Source organism: Hyperolius riggenbachi, chromosome 12 (genome assembly GCF_040937935.1).
Source record: "Hyperolius riggenbachi isolate aHypRig1 chromosome 12, aHypRig1.pri, whole genome shotgun sequence".
NCBI classification, from domain to species: Eukaryota; Metazoa; Chordata; class Amphibia; order Anura; family Hyperoliidae; genus Hyperolius; species Hyperolius riggenbachi.
This window is the reverse complement of record NC_090657.1, coordinates 113728403-113742777: the sequence shown is the minus strand read 5'-3', so window position 1 is coordinate 113742777 and position 14375 is coordinate 113728403. Positions and strand designations below refer to the sequence as shown.

Here is a 14375-nt window from a genome sequence, read left to right as displayed (position 1 = left end):
ATCCACACTCGAAGGCGTGATGTCGATCAATAAAGACTTGCCACGACGTTGTGATCTGTAAGAAACAAGAAAACAAAGGGGAAGGGTGGGAGGGGAGCTCACCCAGACCGCTTCTGAACAAAAGGCAGAGATACTGCCGACGGACCCGTCTTATATACACCTAAAGTGCTTCTCATTGGCTGGTGCAACAATGTTTTACCTTAGCAACACCTGGCAGAACTTCACCTGCCAGGAGCGCCGACCAATCACCTGCTTCCCTAAAGCAACGCCTTTCTGCAGCTGCTTCTCAGCCAATCAAAATCTTGGCTACCTCACAGAGGGAACTTTGAATGCAATACTATATGCCTCAGGTTTACCACAGACCCATGCAGCGCCAATTATTATTCATATTGGCCCTTTCCATGGGACTGTAGGCAAACACTGTTAAGTAATACACCCTAAGATGAATAGCTAAATAAATAAAGAATAAGACTCCAGGCTGGCATTTAAAGGCCGTGGCCATCTTTATTGATTAAAGTAATAATAATAAAAGGTTGAGGTCCTTAAATAACTTTATTAACTTAACACTTAAAAACATATATAAATAAACACGTTAAATAATATGATCCACCACTACGGTTCAGACCACACAAACTGAATAAAGACTCCGTAGGACCCCACCCGCCAGGCAAACTAGCCTGGCACCCCACCAACAGCCTTCTCAATACAGCACTGGAGGTTCCAATTAAAAATGTCTAAGCCAACATCGCTTAGATGAACTAAATCCTGCCGATATAACCCTTGAGGGCCTCCTTCCAGATCCATGTGCCTGAAAGAAAATCCCCCAATATTTGGAAGGAATTTCTCCAATTTGTGGTTTAGGCGCCTTCTAATCTTTTCGCATGGGAGAAGATTGGAAGGTTGGTACCAAAGCCAACGAGGGATGATCTCTGAAAAAACGATTTTCGCATTTGGGAAGAGAGCTGAACACATTGAGAGATCGTCCCTAATATTAAAAAACAGTTCAAGTGACTTCATTTTTCCTATGTCATTCCCACCTAAATGAATGATTAGGACATCAGGGGCTGGCCAAACACTGATAAGAGCATACATAACGTACTTGAATTGATGCCACGACATTCCTCTAACACCATGCCAAAAGACTGAAAAATTTACAGGATCCAAGTTCAGGTTTGTTGAGTAGCATCTTCTATAGGCTCTGTTATGGGCCCAAAAGACATAGGAATGGCCCACTATCCAGACTACCGTTCTTGCCCCTGAAACAGAAATAAATATTATGGGCGTATATATAGCTTAAAAGCTCCAGATTTCCATCTACCCATCTTTTTGATGACACTGTCAGAAAGGCCTAGTCTAGCAGCCTCCGTGGCGGCACCAATACGGAATGAGTGTGATGTTAATTTGTAACCCTCTAAACCAGCTGCTGAAACACATAAATTAAGCACCGAAGTAAACTGAAATATCGACAAGGCTAATCCATCCTTGTGTCGAAGCAAAATACCGGGGGAATTACCCCATACTTGCAGGAAATTACTCACATTGTTTACTGGGCACAACTTATGCCCCTCCCACGAGTTTAACTCAATCAGAGAACCCTTTCCTAACTGGTCAGTTTTAGAGGATTCAAGGAAAATCACTACTTTTCCTGCTGATAAGGTCACATTCCCATATTGCAAACCATTAGAAGAAGAAGTAGAACGCGGAATGAGTTCGGAAACACGAAGGGCGGCAAAAAACATTAAACAAAAAGCACAGCGAAAAAGAAGAGATTCAAAATCAGAAAAACAAACGGAAGAGGTAGCCTCCCATAATTTATCTAAAAATTCCAAAGAAATTGGCTGCCTAGAATCAGGCTTCTTGGAAAAACGCTTGTGACCTTTTAAAACCTGCTTAACAGAAAAATAAGAATTACAAGCGGGAAGATTTTTCAACTTGAGAAAAAATGAAATACCCGCCAATGATTTAGCGATATGAGAATGTGACAGACCTTTTGACAAACCGCACGAAATATACTGCAAAACCAAACCCTCTGAAACTTGGTATTCAGATGAGCCTAATAATTGAACGAAATTAACCCAGTCTCTCCATGCGGCTGAGTAAGCCCTCCAGGTCGCCGTGGAGACAGATTGTTGAATCCTTGTGGCAATTAATTCCAAATTAGACTCCAAAGAAAAAGAGGCACTTCTTCCCCCACTGGATCTGCTAATGGAGCCAGAGACCGGAACCTTTCCATCTGAAATCGGGAAAGAGCATCCGCGATATCATTGTTTATTCCTGGGACGTGCTGTGCTTTCAGCCAAATATTAAATTTTAAAGTGTATAGTACTAACAATCTTAGTAACCTTACCACTGGCGGCGACTTGGAAGAAAGGCAATTAATTGAATACACCACCCCTTTATTATCTGACTGCACTATTATTCTTTACCCTTGAAAATGGTGTCCCCAAATATACATTGCTGCTACGACTGGGAATAGCTCTAGCAGAACTATGTTTCCCGTCACCTCCTTCTGCAGCCATTCTGAAGGCCAACCCGCACAGAACCAACGCTTATTCCAGAACGCTCCGCAGCCTACACTGCCGGAAGCGTCCGTGAAAAAATTTAACTCCGTGTTTGTTACGAAATTTTCCTGCCAAATGGATCTCCCATTATACGAGTTAAAGAACTCTGCCCATACTAGCAAATCTTCTTTTAAATCTATTGTTAACCTAACATGAGAAAAGGGGGATTTTAAACCCTTGGTAGCTCCAGACAAGCGCCGAGAGAAAACTCGGCCCATTGGCATTATGCGAGTAGCAAAAGCCAAGCAACCTAGTAAGGATTGTAAATCTTTTAGCAGAACTTTCTTTTTTCTCAACAGGGTAAAAATTAAATTCTTAAGTTTAACTAATTTAGCTTCTGGCAGGCGAAACTCCATTTCGCCCGAATCAATGGTGATACCCAGAAATTCAATGCATGTACAAGGGGTTACTGTCTTTTCTTCTGCCAATGGGATGCCAAAATCCTTACAAATTACCGAAAAAGCCACCAGCAACTTATGACAAACATTGGAGGAAGCGGGGCCCATGAATAGGAAATCATCAAGGTAATGTATTAAATGACTATACCCAGAGATTAGTTGTACTACCCATTCCAAAAAACAGGAAAAACTCTCAAAGTATGAACAAGAGAGGGAACATCCCATCGGCAAGCATTTGTCGAAGTAATACTCATTTTCTATGCAAAAACCAAGTGAATTGAAAGATGAGGGATGAATAGGTAAAAGACGGAAAGCGGATTTAATATCTGCTTTAGCTAGTAGGGCGTTCTGGCCTAGCGGGCGTAGCAACTCTATTGCCTTGTCAAATGAGGTGTAACATACTGAAGACAATTCACTAGAAATTTCGTCATTAAGGGAACTGCCACAGGGGTATGACAAATGGTGGATTAAACGGAAAGATCCTGGTTCCTTCTTAGGTACGACACCGAGTGGCGAAATACGGAAATTTTCGAAAGGAGGTGACGGGAAAGGGCCTGCTATCCTGCCCTCACACAATTCCTTCTGAATTTTTTTTTTTGCTATGCTCAAATGGGTTTCCATAGACCTAAGGTTCTTTACCCAAGCGCAGCCCACTCCTGAGAAAGCTGGCAAAACAAAACCGCTGCTAAAACCATTAATTAGAAGCGCAGCCTTCTCCCTGTCGGGGTAAATTTTGAGCCACGGTAACATGCTTGCCAGATTCACCGGTGTGGGAGCCCTTGAGAAAAAGCTCCTTGGTTCCTGATTGAGCAACTGTGGCCGCCTTCTTGAAGCATCTGCTTATAGGATGTGCACCTGCACAAAAACCACATTCATGACGATATTTGCACGTTCCCGGCCATTTGCAGTGACTATCATTAAAAGCGTAGCATATGCCTTTTTTGTAATTACTGGTAGTAGAGGATGTGCTTTTGTGACTTGTTGTCTTTTGAGGCATCATTAAGCTGAGCCATAGCTCCACATCCTTTGAACCCCATTCTGTACCTGGGTAAATTGAGATTTTTTGCCTAAAAGCCTCATCGTATGTGAACCAGCCGAAACCTCCATAAGCCTTATATGCTTCAAGAATCGTATCCACATAATGGAACATTTGCGGGCACTTTTCAGGATAACGTTCACCCATAACACATGCATAGATACAGAAGGCTTGTAACCAATTGTTAAATGATCGCGGCACCGGACGCCGCCTATCATCCTCAGATTTTTCCTCCTTTTTATCAGTTTTTAAATACTCTTTGGCTATTGGTAGTAATGATAGTAAGTCTACATAATCCCCATTCCAAATTTTTTCTTTCACACTAGCTGATAAGTGAAATCCTAGAGGGGAAAGTTTACATGTCATTTGATCCTTGTAGATTGCCTCAGAAACACCTGGTTTCCTAATAGGAATAGCAGAGGACTGCTGAGAAGAATGAGCAATAAGAGGAGGAGGAGGGTTAGGAGGGAGAACAGCTGGAGCAGAAGAAGATAAAACAGGGTCAACAATAGAAGCATTGCCTAACCAAACTCTGTCAGCATTAGAAACAGTGCTGGCCTGTAAAGCAGACAATAAGGCTGGAATTAAAACACTTATATCATTGCTGCAGGCATACTTACTACCTCTAGCAGCTTGTGATGGGAGAGGGGCCGACTGCCCCACAACTTCTATCCTTTGAGCGGAGGAGGCGCTGTGGATTCCCCCAGCATGGAGCTGCGCTGCACCGCCCGCTGCCGCCGACCCAATCAACCCAGGTTGCCCTGGTAGCTGGAGGTCAGCGGCGCTGGCATGCCTGTGCACACTCCCACCGCTGGACACTGCGGATGCCTGGTCGCAAGGAGGCGGGGCTGCCCCCTCTTCGGCGTCGTCATCGGAGGAGGAGTCAGAAGAAACGCCGGCGGCCACCCGATTGGTCGCCGCCGGGTGGGCGGGGCCACTGCTGGCACAGGGAGCGGACGTGCTGGGGAACTCCGATGCTTCGCCCCGCCCATCAGAGACAGCCGAGGCCCGACTGGCCGCCACTTCAAATCCTTCCGCAGGACACGCCTCCTCAGAGCCCAGATTGGTCGGCGGAGGGGAAGGGAGCGAAGGGCGGGCTTGGACCTGGAAAATCTTCACCGCCGATGTCGCCGCTGCAGAGCCCGGTCCGCCACTTCGCCGCTCAGTGCCGGGAGGCCTCCTCTTCTTCCCAGATGGGCCGGGTGCTGCCGCCTTCGCTCCGCTGGTCCTGGGAACTCCGCCGCAGGGGTCGTCGGGCGAATAGGATCTCCGCTTCTTCCTGGCCCTCTTCGCCGGCAGGTCAGTAACTCCTCCCGCTGCGCCGCCGCTCCGCTGTTCTTCCTCGGCCAGCTTGAGACATCTCGCCAGCATCTCCAATCCCCCAGGCTCTTCGGCTCTTGAAGCCAACAACCTCACAATGTCCATTGCGGCTGGGGAGCAATAGTAATACAAGCAGTATTACAAGCTCAGAGCTCACCCAGACCGCTTCTGAACAAAAGGCAGAGATACTGCCGACGGACCCGTCTTATATACACCTAAAGTGCTTCTCATTGGCTGGTGCAACAATGTTTTACCTTAGCAACACCTGGCAGAACTTCACCTGCCAGGAGCGCCGACCAATCACCTGCTTCCCTAAAGCAACGCCTTTCTGCAGCTGCTTCTCAGCCAATCAAAATCTTGGCTACCTCACAGAGGGAACTTTGAATGCAATACTATATGCCTCAGGTTTACCACAAACCCATGCAGCGCCAATTATTATTCATATTGGCCCTTTCCATTCTTTCCCCAGACAACACAGTGTACAATATATCACGCAGGGGAGAGAGAACAAGACAGCTGCCGCAGCATCACTAGAGAGCTCCAGCTCATACGGAGCTATTTCACTTCCCAATGCTGGGTACACACAATGCGTTTTTTTGGCTGATTTTCCATCCAATCGATATCCGATTCGATACTGTTATAATTTCTTATCTATTTTCATTCACTTCTATTAGAAATCGATCAGAAAAACAATCGAAAATAAGATCGGACATGTCGGAAATTATCTATCGAACCATCTATCTAACACAAAATTGTATTTGTATGGTGTGTACCTAGCATTACACTGCAGGGTGAGAAAACAGGACAGCCCCGGGGCATCAACATCAAAGGAGAATTCCAGCTGAGCACATACGGAGGCTTGTACACAGCCTCACATGGCAGGAGAAGTGCTCCTCCCGAATCCCTCATTGGCTGCCCCGCCCCATGTGATCCAGGCTGGTAAGCATCGCCTGCCCCCCGGAAAATGCAGCCATAGTAACAGCGGGACGCTACAAGCTCCCCTAACATCCGAAGCACTGCCTGCAGGCATTCCAGGCAGCTATATCCGGGGCACTCTGAACAAGGTCCGGATGCAGTGCCCCGGTTCTAAGCCCCTAGCGACACCACTGACTGTGGTAATTCCAGAGCTAATACCTGCCAACGAGAGCTGACCTGTACGGTGCCATAAAGAACTTGTGCTGTGTACAAACACCTACTGTATGCCTTCTCAAGTTGTAGTATCTGTTTTGATAAGTTTCAGAGAAAGGTAGGTTATTGAAAAAAAATATTTTGAAAGTTATTTATGGATAGATTTGTTATTTATAACAAAGTAAGAAATACAAATGTATTTATAAAAAATAAAACATTTCAAGGTAATAAAATAATTCTAATTTCAATGATAATTTTCAAAAAAAAAGTAAACAAAGTCAGCAGGTGTCAGGCTGGCAGCAGCAGGCCTGCCTGCCATCCGTGGTGGGGATTGTGTCACCTAACTCCCAAACCAAACAAGCTTTGGTAGGGCCCGAGACCGCCCATGCAGGTTTTGGGGTGATGGACCACACTGTCACCAACCACGACTGGGTGGATTTCTTTCTGCTCTCCCACTATCTCAGGCAAGGATGTGGCATTATCACTCACATATGTGTAATGAACACTGCAAACCTCAGCCCTGACCATCTACAAAGGTTGACTGTCAAATTGTGCCACATGTACTGGAACTGGCCTGAGACCATCCGAGTGTCAGCACCCTGCAAATATGCCCACCACAAGCTGGCTTTCCTGTCCGGGCAGTTCCTTCACCATGAGGCTTCCATTCAGCTGTCACTGTGTGATAAGCTCATCTTTCTTTAACCTCCTTAGCGGTAACCCCGTGTGTGACACGGGGTAAGCCGCCGGAGGGTGCCGCTCAGGCCCTGCTGGGCCGATTTACTTAATTTTTTTTTTTGCTGGACGCAGCTAGCACTTTGCTAGCTGCGCCAGCACCCCGATCGCCGCCGCCGCGCGCCCGATCGCCGCTATCCGGTGCGGCGCGCGCCCCCCTCCCCCCCCCAGACCCCGAGAGCTGCCTGGCCAATCAGTGCCAGGCAGCGCCGAGGGGTGGATCGGGTCTCCCAATGACGTCCCGACGTCGCTGACGTCGGTGACGTCATCCCGCCCCGTCGCCATGGCGACGGGGGAAGCCCTCCAGGAAATCCCGTTCTTTGAACGGGATTTCCTGATCGCCTATCGCCGGAGGCGATCGGCGGGGCTGGGGGGATGCCGCTGAGCAGCGGCTATCATGTAGCGAGCCCTCGGCTCGCTACATGATAAAAAAAAAAAAAATTTAAAAAAAAAACTGTTGCGCTTCCCCCTGGCGGTATTTTTCATACCGCCAAGGGGGTTAAAGAAAACCTGAACTGAAAATTAAAAGTCAAAATAAACATACACAAGTCATACTTACCTCCCGTGTAGTCTACTCATCAATCGCTTTCTCCTCTCCCGCATCCTGTTTGTCCACTGTGATCGACGGAATTCTCCGTCCTCCATTTTTAAAATGACCATTACCCCATAACAGCTTTCTGGTCAGCACACTGTTAAACTGTAACATCGCCCACTTGAGCCATAGGGAAACATAGACATTACCGGGCACATCAGTTGTCCACTCAGCTATAACTGACAGTAACTGATTTATATCTGACAGCAACTGATATATTTCAGTTCTGACAAAATGTTGTCAGAACTGGAAGGGATCATTGTCAGAACCAAATGGTGAGCTTCTGAGAGGGACTGATGGCAAGGTAACTATTTAATGTTCATTTGAAGTTACCTTATGTGTTTATTTTAAATAATTTTACTCAGTACAGGTTCCCTTTAACGAGCATCGTTTTTTTGCCCATCGCCCACAATATAACCTTGCTACAAATAGCCTTCTCTTTTGCTTGTATTGTTCTGCCCAGGGATCGCGCTCTACATCTCCAAAACTTATTTTTCTTGAAACGGTCTTTTATTTTAGAGGGTTTTTTTTTTTGTTTTTTTTTTGGGGGGGGGGGATAGCAAAACAAAATAAACCAAACAAGAGTTAATGTGTTGAGTGGGAGTGTCCCACTCAACCGGGCTTAGGCATCACTGTATGTTTACTAAGAGGGGCATAGAAACATCAAGAGTAGCTAAGGGTTTAAAAGCGTTGAGACCTCCGCTAACAGTTCCACCACTTTGTGCTTACAGCGAGGGTCCAGTAGTGTTGCAACCCAGTACAGGTCGTTCTCCTTTAACCATGTTTATACGGGGGTCCCTCCCTCAACAGGCAGGACAGCATGAAATACCCAAATTGAACAAGGATGGATGCAGAGATGGCCAGCTCCTCTTCCTCACTGAGGTCACAAAAGGTCTTCTCCTCCCCCCAGCCCCTCAGTGACAGTGTTGTGTCTGTGGAGTATCAGACAGACACAGAGCTATGCAATAGGGATATCAGAGGCCCTGGAGCTCCATAATGGTAGCTAGTTATGCGACCATACAGCCGTGCGATATTGAGCAGTAACAGGTCTGTAAGGCCCTTAGCTCTGCCGGTGCTGCAGGAGCCCTCAAATTAATGGACCAGCTTGGGCATTGTTATTTATAAAAGAAAAGTATTTGTTTTTTTGAAAAAAAAATGTCACTGTCATTTACCCCCCAAAATAAGTAAGTTAGTGCGTTATGCTCAAGTAAACGGACCAGCGTAGCGTCATGATGTCATGTGTACCAGTGGCCTAGATGGGATGGGAAGTTAATTACAGAACTTTATGATGGTATCAAGCAGACAGGCTCACTGTACAATTTAAAAAACACAAAATCCAGGATCCTCACCTTGAGCTAGGACATTTAACCTCCTTGGCGGTAATGACGAGCTCAGCTTGTCCATTACCGCTGGAGGGCACCGCTCAGGCCTCGCTGGGCCGATTTTGATTAAAAAAAAATTCAAGCAAGCAGCAAGCAATTTGCTTGCTGCGTGTTTACACCGATCGCCGCCGCTACCCGCCGATGCGCCGCTACCCGCCGTGTTATAGGGTCCCCCCGAGACCCCATGTGCAGCCTGGCCAATCAGTGCCAGGCAGCGCTGAGGGGGGGAATCTGGACTCCTGATGACGTCACAACGTCAATGACGACGGGGGAGGCCCTAAAGGAAATCCCGTTCAGAACGGGATTTCCGGATTGGCTTGATCGCTGGCGGCGATCGGAAGGGTGGGAGTGACGCCGCAGGGAGGGCGGAATCATGTAGCTAGCGCTAGGCTAGCTGCATTATTAAAAAAAAAAAAAAACACAAACAATAGTGCTGCGCCGCCACCCTGGCACATTTAATAGAACGCCAGGGTGGTTAAACACATGTAGAATTAATGGGGAAGTGCTGGAAAACATCAAAATAAACTTCCGCACACTCATGCAAATCCATTTACAAAAATCATGCAGTAGTCAATGCTGTCCCTACAGCTAAGTTAAAAGCTGGAATCTTTGTTACAAGAATAAAGTCTCTTGCGTAGTCACATACACCACATAGAGGTAGCCCAGTGTCGTATGTGTCTTAACTCTGGCCCTGTAACAGAGCCGGATCTTCAACCAGGCACAACAAGCTCCTGCTTAGGGCCCAGTTCAGGGTCTAAAGGGCCCCTTCAGCATGTAATTTGTTGTGTGTTAATGATTGCTGCTGCCGCTGAAGCTAAGGGGCCCCAGCTTGTAATAATCGGGCAGCGGATCGATTCTCTTACTAGACTGCCTGCCGCAGCGGCAGCCGAGATCAGTTTCTAAAAGGCTGAGCGTCCGTTACCATGGTAACGAGAAGCTCTCCGCTCCAGCCCGCACCACGTGATTTTAGCCAGCATGCTCAGCTCACTGTGCCTGGGAGACGCTCCTGACATCATTGGTCCTTCCCCTCCCTCTCTCCCTCCTTCTGAAATGTAATAGTGCCGCCTGTTTCAGGCTCAGTGTGACTGCGCAGACCAGGGGCCAGTGTAGTAAGTAGTACTGGACTCTGGTTATGTGGATTGTGGACCAGTCAGCGGTTGTTGGATGCAGTGATCACTCTGCATCATCCCCCTTCTGCCAGCAGCTATAACACTGCTCTTGGCTTCTCTCAGCATGTCAGAGGCAAAGCCCCTGCGATTTAAGCAGCTGGGATGGCCTGGACGCATAGAACGCGCAGTGTCATAAATGCTAATAGGAATAAATGGTATGTGGAGAGGCGCTCAGAGAAGGATGAGAATGGTAGGAAAGAGACCTTGATGGGGTCAAGAGTTATATCACTGGCTGCTGTCTAAAAGCCGGAGGTTCCCAAGTACCTCTCATTAAAAGGTACAAGTATGTATAGAGATAAACAGCGCTGGGGATAGTTTTACAATTGTATAATTGTTTAATGGGTAATTAAGCCAATCAGCAGCCGGAGAGGATCAGTCTGTATCTGGTATGTTGGCAAGATGGATGTTTCCTAATGGCAGCACTGTGCACACACGTTCTCCTGCTAGTACTGCGTGTGCGTGTGAGGGGGGAGGAAGTGCAGGAGAGCTGCTGTCTGCACGATGGGGAGCTGGAATATCAGTGTAATGTCTGATCCTGTTTCCAGCCAGTGGCCACCACGCTTCAATAGTCCAGGGTCAAAGGTCACAAGGTGCTGGGAACATGAATCAGTGCAGAGGCATGGCTGAGCAGCAGCTGCTGGAGAGCACTACAGGACAGTTTATCCTAGCACCTCAGGTAATGTGTGTGTTGTCCAGTACTGAGATGCTGACAGTCCCACCTGATATACCTCCAGCTATAGGTTACTACTGCATTTCTCATGATTACAATGAATAGCCTTGTTCTACTATGTTAGAAACTATGTCTATGTAAATTTGGTGTGAGAAGAGGCATTACACTACTATTACAGCTTTGTAACTTTATATTTGGCTGTTTGGTGTTTATTTCCCTTTTTTCTTTAGTTTAACCCCAACAATTTCCTGTAATAACAATTCCTGATCTACATCTAACCTTACCACCCTGCCTAACATAATCCTCTCCCTGACGGCTGACCTTCCCTTCTAATGCAATTCCCTTTCTGTCTCTCTTCCTGTAAATCCATGTAGAGAGGTTAGAGTTCTTTCTATAAACAAAGGCTTTCTCATCAACAAATGACTCTTCTTGGGTGGAAAGCAGTCAGCCATAGTGGATTTATTTGGCTGATTGCTATTGTATTCTACAACAAGATGCCTTCTACTCCTCTTCTCCAAACAAGCATGTATATGTACAATACAATAGCAATCAGCCAAATAAATACACTACGGCTGACTACACCCAATGCTTTCCACGCAAGCAGGGTCAGTTGTAGATGAGAAGAAGTGCTGAGTTTGCTGGAATAATGCAACCTGAAGCAATCATGAAACACTGTTTTGAGTGACAGAACACTAATGTCTGTATTTGCTTGAGAAACAAAATAGGTATGTAGGGTTGGGAGGGGGGGGGGGATGCGCCCAGGGGGGCACAGGATGGTTACCCTGCCTAGGGCCCCGTTTGGCCTTAATCCGGCTCTGCCCTGTAACATGCATAGCATAAACATGCACGCATTCAGCGCATTAAAAACTATCTAAGGAATAGGAGCACATATCCCTAACGTCCTCCCTGGGACAGATAGTGCATCTAACTAATCCTGCAAGGGAGCTGCTAGTACCTACATATGTACCATGCGAACACACCAGCAACCTATTATTTTCTTTGTTTTTCTTAAAGCATGTTTGTCAAATTTAACAAAAATGATTTCTAACTTTTTTATATTTGTGTGCTGCTTTTATTAATGTGTACATACCATTGGTGTTTGTGTTTTGCGATCAGATGCCTTCGCAAAGCAGTTGTCCCTAGTTGAGGGTTGGGCTTCCCACGACTCAGTTTCTTTTGGCAGAGGTTGCAGATGGCATTGCTGGTATCAAAGGCACACAAACAAAAAAATGCCATGCTGGTGAGCTTTGGAATGCCAGCATTCAGGTGGTGGCAACAGCAGGCGTTGAAGGGCGTGTTGGCTGGGTGACCCCAAGTGTATCACTAAATGCATCATGTGTGAATAACTCCTCTGACACATCAAGTGGTGCAGCTGTGTTGCTAGTGGTAGTGTTAATTTTTTGTGGGAAACCAGAAGCAGAACAAGAAAAGACGGTGTGTGCATCATGGAGGTTCTGAGCGGAAGCTGTAGAAGATGTGGCACACTGTTTAAGCCAGTCAACCACGTCCTCAGAATTTTGGGGGTTGAGGGTACATGCCTTCTGAACACTGTACTTTGGTTGAGGGCCGCACAAAATCACGCCAGCGTGACCTCAAAAATACCGGCGGGGTGGCCTGCCTCTACCTGTTATTTTCCCATATTGGGGGTATGCAGTACTACTAACAATATACAATAGTGGTAGACAGTGTGTGTAATCACAAAGAGGCACACAATCAGTTTTAAATACACAGCAACTGTGTGTGTGTACGACTGGGCTGTGTACTTTAAGGCCTCTTGCACACTGCAAGTAATTCCGATTCAGATTCCGCTTTTTAATCAGTTTTTACATCCGATTCAGATTTCGATTTGCAGTGTGCAGGGAGCAAACTGCAAATCGGAATCGGAATCAGAATCAGCATCACTTTTAATCTGAATCGGATGTAAAAACTGATTAAAAAGCGGAATCTGAATCGGAATCACTTGCAGTGTGCAAGAGGCCTAACACACACAGAGAGATATCCTATATAGTACTTTAAAGGGAAGGTTCAGGGTGGCTCTTAAAAAAATAAAAATGCCCGTCCACTTACTTGGGGCTTCCTGCAGCCGTGGGCAGCCAGGACGTGCCCTCGGCGCCGCTCCGCAGGCTCCCGGTCCCCTCCGGTGGCCGACCCGACCTGGCCAGGCCGGCTGCCAGGTCGGGCTCTTCTGCGTTTCAAAATGCGCCTCACAAGGGCGCGCTGACGTCATCGGACGTCCTCCGGGCTGTACTGCACAGGCGCAGAACTACTGCGCCTGCGCAGTACAGCCCAGAGGACGTCCGATGACGCGTGCCCCCGTGAGGCGCATTTTGAAACTGGTATTATAGAGTGTGCTGTCACACAGATACAATGAGAAGGTATGCACTAGTATAATAGAGTGTGCTGCTAGTGGTGGGACTACAAATCCCAGCTGGCCTGGCAACTGTCTGTGGGCTGTATCTATGCAGTGCCACCCACAAAGACAGCTACGCTTTAGTAAGTTAAATCACAAATACAGTGGAAAGATATGCAATGGTAATACAGTGTGCTGGATCATTAGATGTAAAGATCCTTTGCAGGCCTATTTAGCAATCCCAGATATGGGGCATATATAGATAGCCTCCAAACCAATGGATTACATACAAATCTATCGAGCTGTCTTACATAGTTACATAGTTATTTTGGTTGAAAAAAGACATACGTCCATCGAGTTCAACCAGTATAAAGTACAACACCAGCCTGCTCCCTCACATATCCCTGTTGATCCAGAGGAAGGCGAAAAAACCCTTACAAGGCATGGTCCAATTAGCCCCTAAAGGGAAAAATTCCTTCTCGACTCCAGATGGCAATCAGATAAAATCCCTGGATCAACATCATTAGGCATTACCTAGTAATTGTAGCCATGGATGTCTTTCAACGCAAGGAAAGCATCTAAGCCCCCTTTAAATGCAGGTATAGAGTTTGCCATAACGACTTCCTGTGGCAATGCATTCCACATCTTAATCACTCTTACTGTAAAGAACCCTTTCCTAAATAAATGGCTAAAACATTTTTCCTCCATGCGCAGATCATGTCCTCTAGTCCTTTGAGAAGGCCTAGGGACAAAAAGCTCATCCGCCAAGGTATTATATTGCCCTCTGATGTATTTATACATGTTAATTAGATCCCCTCTAAGGCGTCTTTTCTCTAGACTAAATAAACCCAGTTTATCTAACCTTTCTCGATAAGTGAGACCTTCCATCCCACGCATCAATTTTGTTGCTCGTCTCTGCACCTGCTCTAAAACTGCAATATCTTTTTTGTAATGTGGTGCCCAGAACTGAATTCCATATTCCAGATGTGGCCTTACTAGAGAGTTAAACAGGGGCAATATTATGCTAGCATCTCGAG

General features: G+C 46.5%; 1 protein-coding gene across 1 annotated transcript in view; it reads right to left on the bottom strand.

Annotated features, from left to right (window-relative positions):
* The window catches only part of LOC137542195 (uncharacterized), a 438126-nt gene that overhangs the window by 336798 nt on the left and 86953 nt on the right, over nucleotides 1–14375 (bottom strand). The gene's annotated exons all lie outside the window — the stretch shown is intronic.